This window comes from Octopus bimaculoides, chromosome 2, assembly GCF_001194135.2.
Source record: "Octopus bimaculoides isolate UCB-OBI-ISO-001 chromosome 2, ASM119413v2, whole genome shotgun sequence".
In the NCBI taxonomy this organism is placed as follows: Eukaryota; Metazoa; Mollusca; class Cephalopoda; order Octopoda; family Octopodidae; genus Octopus; species Octopus bimaculoides.
Window position 1 is genome coordinate 186,573,586 of NC_068982.1, and position 8,664 is coordinate 186,582,249.

General features: G+C 39.3%; 1 protein-coding gene and 1 long non-coding RNA gene across 4 annotated transcripts in view; one reads left to right on the plus strand and one right to left on the minus strand.

Moving 5' to 3' along the window:
- The window catches only part of LOC106883264 (sarcoplasmic reticulum histidine-rich calcium-binding protein), a 196,659-nt gene that overhangs the window by 151,400 nt on the left and 36,595 nt on the right, over positions 1 to 8,664 (plus strand). The window lies entirely within an intron of this gene.
- The window catches only part of LOC128247055 (uncharacterized), a 53,207-nt gene continuing 49,517 nt past the window's right edge, over positions 4,975 to 8,664 (minus strand). For all 3 annotated transcript variants that reach the window (XR_008263498.1, XR_008263499.1, XR_008263497.1), the window contains 2 exons: positions 6,304 to 6,417; positions 4,975 to 5,094 (listed from right to left, as the gene is read on the minus strand). This is a non-coding gene — a long non-coding RNA (uncharacterized LOC128247055). The remainder of the gene's footprint in view (positions 5,095 to 6,303; positions 6,418 to 8,664) is intronic.

Consider the following 8,664-nt stretch of genomic DNA (forward strand, 5'->3'; position numbering starts at 1 on the left):
GATCACATCACATAAGATTGAAGAGCTTGGTTGGGAAAAAAATTCCTCATCCACCTTATTCTCCCAATCTTGCCCCTTCAGACTACCATTTGTTTCGGAGTTTACAGAATCATTTGCGAGACATAACTTTCGCAAGCCATGAGGAGGTCGAAACTGACATTTCAGAGTTCTTCGTTTTGAAACCAAAAGAGTTTTACATTGATGGGATTAAAAAGCTTGTAAATAGATGGAAGGAAGTCATAGAAAATCAGGGAAAATACATTGATGATTAAATTTCAATTAAATATAACATTTCATCACTTGTTTTCTTTATTCAAAATTCGGACAGAACTTATAGGATGACCTGATATTATTATTATTGAAATGCTGCTGAACAAAATGCTTTCCTTCTGGTTCTTGAGATTCTGAGTTCAAATTCTGCCACGGTCAAATTGCTTTTATCCTTTCAGAGGTGCTGGGGTCGATGTAACCAACAAGCACCCTCCTTCCCCTAAAACTGCTGGCCCAGTACCAAAATTTGAAAGAATTATTATGACAGTAGCAGCAGGGGGATTTAATTAATTTGTCAAAATCTTTCACCACACATCTGTAACCTTTGCAATGTTTTCTCTGTGTCTGACTTTTTCCTGGTTGTTTGGTGATTGCTTTTTGTTGTTGTTGCTGTCACACTTATGTATACATATGTGCGTATATGTGTTTGATGTTTTGATCCTGTGGTGAGTGTGTGTGTGTGTGTGTAATTGCTGAAGGACTCTGTGTGTTCTGCTCACTGCCATTATATATGAGTGCGTGCACATGTATGTGTGTAAATATTCTTATATTCTTATATTTGTTTCAGTCATTTGACTGCGACCATGCTGGAGCACCACTTTTAGTCAAGCAAATCAACCCCAGGACTTATTCTTTGTAAGCCTAGCACTTATTTTATCGGTCTCTCTTGCCAAACAGCTAATATACGGGGACGTAAACACCGGCATTAGTTGTCAAATGATATTGGGGGGACAAATACATACATATATATATATATATATACACGACAGGTTTCTTTCAGTTTCTGTCTACCAAATCCACTCACAAGGCTTTGGTCGGCCCAAGCTTGTAGTAGAAGACACTTGCCCAAGGTGCCACACAGTGGGACTGAACCCGGAACTATGTGGTTGGTAAGCAAGCTACTTACCACACAGCCACTCCTTCACCTATAAACGTTATTTGTTTGTTTGTTTTGTCAACTGAGTAGATAACAAGTTTTGAATTTGTCTCTGTTGCCCATTTGTTTTCATGGTAGGTCACTTTCTATCTTGCTGTTTATCTGTGTGTGTGTGTGCGTGTGTGTGAGGGTGAGTGCATGCATGCTCACCAATCTGTCTATCCAGATACTTATATCTATGTGTATATATACATATAATTACACACATACGCATGTATGTATAAGAACGTACATTTATACATAAATAAGAACGCTTATATACATTAAAATGCACACACACACACACACGCATGTATGTACATGTGTGTATGTGTGTGGGGGGAGCAGAACAAACACGAGAAACAGAACCCAATACATAAGTATGTTACCGTTTATCTTTTGCTTGTTTCAGTCATTAGAGTGCGGCCATGCTGGGGCACCACCTTAAAGGGTTTAATTGAATAAATTAACCTCATTTTTTTTTTTAAGCTTAGTACTTATTTTGTCAGTCTGTTTTGTTGAGCCACTAGGTTACAGAGATGTAAACAAGCCAACACTGATTGTCAAGCAGTGGTAGGTGACAAACACAGACACACACATCATTGTTTAACGTCCACTTTCCATGCTGGCATGGGTTGGACAGTTTGACTGAGGTCTGGAAAGCCAGGAGGCTCCAATCTGATCTGGCAAGGTTTCTACAGCTGGATGCCCTTCTTAATGCCAACCCCTCCGAGAGTGTAGTGGGTGCTTTTTATGTGCCACCAGCACGGGAGCAAGTCAAGCAGTACTGGCATGGACCGCACTTGTTATGGTGCCACTGGCATGGGTGCCAGTCAGGTGGTACTGGCATTGGCCATGACAGCAATTTTACTTGACTGAATAGGTCTTCTCAAGCACAGCACATTGCCCAACAATCGAAGGGACCTCTTAAATGGGCCAGTTATGCGACACCGGCATAGGCCATAGCTACAATCTCACTTAGCTTTCCAGGTCTTCTCAAGCACAGCATATCTCCAAAGGTCTTGGTTGCTTGTCATTGTCTCAGTGAGGCACTACGTTCGAAGGTCATGCTTCATTACCTCATCCCAGGTTTTCCTGGGTCTTCCTCTTCCATACATGATGACGACTTTCTTTAAGTTTCCACCTAACAAATCCACTCACAAGGCTTTGATTGACATGGAGTTAAGAAGAAGACACTTGCCCAAGTTGTCATGCTATGGGATTGAACCTGGAACCACGTGGTTGAGAAGTAAGCTTCTTACCACACAGCCATGCCTTTCTATTATTTTTTTAAAGACAAAACATTACAAAAGTAAGTCAAAGGCCGAGAGTTTTATGCTACTTTCAGCCTTTGAGTCACTTTTGTACTTTCTGCTGATTAAAAATAACAAAAAGAGTGTGTAATTTCATTTATGCACTATAGATGTTTCAAAAACAAATTGTATCTGGATTGTTTAACAGTTTCAATGTTACATAATACAGCTTCCATATATTTTTGAAAAATATGTAATGCATAGCTGTTTCTTCTATCCCTTTGAATTCACTAATTCATTTCAAATAATAACAATGAAATTATGGTGTATAGTGTTCAGGTGCACTACAACTCATCAAAGGTGCATATACAGGGCATAGAATTATGTACAAGAGTCAGGACAGTGAACGAGTCATGATGTGCATGCGTATGGAGGAGAGGATAGGGAGGGATATCAGGTGTAGTGTTTGGTGAATTTCAGGAAGCATGGAGGTTTTAAAGGATGTAATGTCTCAGCAGCTAACACCTGATGCAGGTACTTTATTGCAAAGCAAGTAGCTTAAGCTGCTTTTGTACCGGAGTTTATTATGTAGGAGTAGCTGTGTGGTAAGTAGCTAGCTTACGAACCACATGGTTCCGGGTTCAGTCCCACTGCGTGGCACCTTGGGCGAGAATCTTCTACTATAGCCTCAGGCTGACCAAAGCCTTGTGAGTGGATTTGGTAGACGGAAACTGAAAGAAGCCCGTCGTATATATACATATATATATGTGTGTGTGTGTATATGTTTGTGTGTCTGTGTTTGTCCCCACAACATCGCTTGATAACCGATGCTGGTGTGCTTATGTCTGTAACTTAGCGGTTCAGCAAAAGAGACCGATAGAATAAGTACTAGGCTATAGAATAAGTCCTGGGGTTGATTTGCTCGACTAAAGGTGGTGCTCCAGCATGGCCACAGTCACATGACTAAAACAAGTAAAAGAGTATGTAGTTGATAAAGCATTGCTTGAACTAACACTGAATTAATTTGCTAATTATAAAACATAAAATCATCAAATTGTTAATTAAAAAGTAAATTATCATCCTGTCAGCCAAAGAGATAACAGAAAACAAAAGACACACACACACACACACACAGACAGAGTGTTAAATAAACAGTGTCCACACAATTACAAATCCAAACTCACAGCTACAAGCACATACTCACACTTAGACACACTCTTAGACACACCTTCCATAAAACCAAAATACATAGATAAGTACCAGACATCCTGGTATAAGTTAGTTACAGGGAAGTCACTGAGAAGGGCTCAGTTGTGTGGTGAGAGTGTTTAATAAATAAATTTATTAATTCATAAAAAAAAATTAACTGCAACCAGTGTAAGTGTTTTTTATCTTTTATTGGTTGAATGATTCTTTCCAAGATACATTTGTTTCAACACATGGCTTCACATCAAGAATCCTGCAAAACAAACACATGCAAGTAAAACCGCAGTCATGGCAGATACTGGTGTCACGCAAATGGCACCCGTGCCAGTGGCATGTAAGAGCACTCATTATTACACTCTCGGAGTGGTTGGCGTTAGGAAGGGCATCCAGCTGTAGAAACCCTGCCAACTCAGACTAGTCTGGTGCTGCCTTCCAGCTTACCAGCCCTGGTGAAACTGTCCAACCCATGCCTGCATGGACAACAGACGTTAAACGATGATGATGAACATTTAATTTTCATCTTTCCCCTACATACTGTTACTTTTGTTTTCTTTCTTAGCAATTTTGTCAGTCCCTTCCCCCATCCCACTTTTATTCAATTGTGTGATTATACGGGGTTTAAAGCTAAATCTGATTTAATACTAAAACTGATACTAAAGCTGCAGAAATGTGGTTTTATAGAGAAATGCTTAGAATCTCGTGGGTAGAGAGGGGGTGATGAAAGTGAAGAGACAGTGTGATGGATACTATCAGAGAGAGAGAGAGAGAGAGAGAGAGAGAAAGAGAGGATGACGGAATGGAGTGTTGCATGGTGGAGACTGAGCTGGTGGGAGGGAGAGGGAGGCAGAGGATGAAGGTGTTCAAAACTGGATGAAGAAGAGAATGAACGTGCAGAGCGAGAAAGACTTGGATGGTGTTGTGAGGGACAGAAATAAATGGAGGAGGAACAAGCCAAGATTAGTCAAAGGCATGAATATGCTATGACGCAAGAGAGAGAGAGAGGAAACTAAATTGTATGGATATATATTGATGGGAAAGTAATGGAGAGCAAACCATGTGTTCAGAGCTACAATGGGTTTTGCAATATGACTTTTTTACTCCAGTACATACTAGGTATGCATTCTAGTTCACTAGCATGTAAATTACGAATTCTTATATATATAATTTTGGGAGCTGTACTTTTGTGATCCTTTCTAACAATTCACGTAAGAGTCCGACGGTCCCTGTCTGAAAGTTTTGGTTTTCTTCCGGAGTTAAGTTTCAACGACGAGGTTTTTCCCTTCTTTCTCAAAGGCTGCCATTACTTTCGAGACAGTACTTCTTGATACACCAAACATTTCAGCTGTTTTCATTACGCTAGCACCCGCCATATGAGCACCAATAATTTGACCTCTTTGAAAGTCCGATCTGTCATTTCAGTGAATTTTAATTACCTTTTTCTGATGATATCTGAAAAGAAACAGCAATTTTAGCAAAACATATTAAGCAACACTAATAATAAATCAAAAAACAAAAATAAACAAGCTTTTAATGGTTTTATAGATATTTCAAAATTATGATGTTAGATGTTTCCATTATTATATCCAACCCCTGTATATATACACACACACACACACACACATATATATATTTTGTGTAGATAGTTTGTAAGCTTCAAGCAGTGTGTGGCACATATAGCAAACAAAAAGTGCTCAGTGCATGATAACCTACAGACTTTTTCCAATATTGAAGTTTTAAGAGTTTCTATATAGCTCACAGCAACTAGTGGTCGCTCAAATGTGAATAAAAATTCCAAACTGAGGGAGTGAAACAGGTAAAATGCACACTACATATGTTTCTTAGTGAGATGAATCTCTGATGTAATAGTTATACAATGAGGAGTGCTCAATTTAGCTAATCATCAGGCTGAGATCACCTTAATTAATTGAAGGTTACATTGTCGCTTGGAGTTTCTAAGTCACCTAAACTACAATGGTAAGCTTTACTGAATAAAGCAGCAAGTAATACAGAAAAAAAAAATTCAAAAATATAAAAAGGTCAAATTAGTATATATATATATATATATATATATACACACACACACACACACACATATATACTTGTGATGACCTGTTGCGGCAAGTGAAGTCATTGTCATGGCTGATGACAGTACCACCTGATTGACACCTGTGCCAGTGGCACGTAAAAAGCACAATTCGAGTGTGGTTGTTGCCAGTGCTACCTGACTAGCTCCCATGCTGGTGGCACATAGAAACCACCATTCAAGCATGGTTGATGCCAGTACTGCCTGACTGGCCCTCGTGCCAGTGGCATGTAAAAAGCAACCACTACACTCTTGGAGTGGTTGGCATTAGGAAGGGCATCTCGCTGTCGTAACTTTGCCAGATTGAATTGGAGCCTGGTGCAACCTCCTGACTTGCCAGCCTTCAGTCAAACTGTCCAATCCCCAAATACACACACAATAAACTGAGGATTTGTAGATGGCTAATACTTAATACTTGATTTTGTCATAAAATTCTAAAGTTACCGTTGAGTGTTTACTAATATTTTAAATTTCTGTAATGGGCAAGTTAGTGCTCTTAGTTGAATAACAGGAAATTAGTTATAATGTATCATAAAAATTACATATCAGGATTCAAATGTATAAATATAACTTACACCAGCAGAAAACCACCTGAAAAGCAGCCTTTCAAAATGTAACCACATGTGGATTGTTGGCAATTTTTTTCCTCTGTCTTCCTTTTCTCTTGGACTTTCCTGTGTCTCCTCTTTCTGAAAAAGAACTTTGCTTGAAACATAAAACAACCGTTTTGTCTTTCCTTCAGTGTTTGTTAATACTTTGCATGTACCACATCCGTGCATTATTGTTTTTTCTTCTTGTATTTTTCTTTGTTTTTTTTGGATTAATTATATATATATAATAAAAATGAAATTATTGTATACAGTGCTCAGGTGCACTACAACTTGTCAAAAGTGTGCATAAAGCATATGCAGTATTGTACAAATGCCTGGAAAGTGAACAGTGTATGAGTCAGATACATGCTTGCGTGTGTATGGAGGGGAGAAAATCAGGAGTGGTGTTGGCGAATCCCAGGAAGCATGGAAGTTTTGAAGGACGCAGTGCTCCGACAACTAACAACTGATGCTGGCAGTTTGTTCCATACTTCAGCAACTCTTAGTGTGAAAAAGTGTTTCCAAAAGTCATGGGAGTTGTGCTGTTTTCTGACTTTGATATATTTATATATATATCATCAACATTTAACATTTGTTTTCCACGCTAGCATGGGTTGGATAGTTTGATAGGAGCTGGCAAGCCAGAGACCTTCCACCAGGCTCCACTGGTCTGTTTTGGCATGGTTTCTATGGCTGGACGCCCTTCCTAAAGCCAAACACTTTACAGAGTGTATTGGGTGCTTTTTACGTGGCACCAGCACTGGTGCTTTTCATGTGGCACTAGTGCTTATTACGTGACACCACATTGGCGCTTTGAAACACCTCTTGGTGTATTAGAAAAGCATCTATTGAATATTGGTGGCTGAGTATAGGGAAAAGCTGGTATGGTCATGGCTAGAATAGATTTAATCAAAGGTCTTTTGGATCAGGGATGACCTAGAGCTAAACAAAAGCTGAATGTATTTGAAGATTACTGGCAGAAAACAGTTGTCTAATCTCAGGTTAACGTTGATTCATCAAACCTTTGATCAAAGACACTCCAGCTGTGACCATCTGTCCTAGTTTTGCTTTTTTTTTTTGTTTTGTAAACGTATCTAGGATGAAGTTATTCAATGAAAACATCTCTTCTTTTAATACTGTATGGTGTGATGTGAAGGTATATTGGCTGTTATTTCTAGCAGGTCAAACAGTCACAGCTCCTTCATCGGTAGAAAATGGTAATTTCTTGAATGCATAAAAAAAAAATGCTAGGGACTTGATATTCCTCACTAGATCCCTAAATGGATGAATGAACCCCTCCATATGTTTTCAGGACCCCTACTGTCCTGCTAACAACATCACCCAGTTTGGCAGCTGTGGTTTCATTTCAGGAAGTTAGTCTTCTCTTCTGCCTTCATGTAATTATTTCATACAAGAGTAGACATGGCTGCCGGGTTAAGAAGGCCACTTTGCGATCAGCTTGTTTCAGTATTCAGTCCTACAGCACATCTCCTGGAGCAAACATCTTCAGCTATAGCCCCAGGCCAACTAATGTCTTCTGAATGACTCCAGTTGATGGAAACTCTATGGAAGCCCACCATGTGTGTGTGTGCATGAGTATGCATAAATGTGTGTATATATGTATGTACACACATAAATAAATAAATATATATATATATATATATATATATAGTTTTAGACACGTTTTGTCACTACACAGTAATTTCCCTTTGTTTTTAATTTATCTTTGGGGTTAACGGTCATTTTTCAAAGGAATCTCCAGTGGCCGGATAACTGAAGAGATGTTGGAGCGGACCCACCACCCTGGCATCCGAAACTCGGAGTTTTATCATGGCTACTGAATAAGTGTCACATATTTTTACAGATATATGTATGTGTGTGTATATATATATATATATATATATATATATATAGATAGAGATATATATATATAGAGAGAGATAGAGAGATAGAGAGAGAGAGAGAGAAATAGAGAGAAAGAGAGAGAAAGAGAAAGAGGGAGAGAGAGAGAGAGAGTTGGGGCTCGCGGAGGCAATGACCGAGACCTTTGGTATTATGTCGTGCTTGCAAAGACCCATCAAGCCAAGCAAAATCGCAGTCATGGCAGAAACTGGTGTCACGCAAATTGGCATGAAAACACACCCTGGTGTCATGTTAATGGCACCAGTGCCGGTGGCACGTAAAAACACCCATTACACTCTCAGAGTGGTCAGTGTTAGGAAGGGCATCCAGCCATAGAAAACCATACCAAATCAAATTGGAGTCTAGTACAGCCTTCCAGTGTGCCAGCCCAGTCAAACCGTCCAACCCATGCCAGCAAGGACAACAGACGTTAAATGATCATGA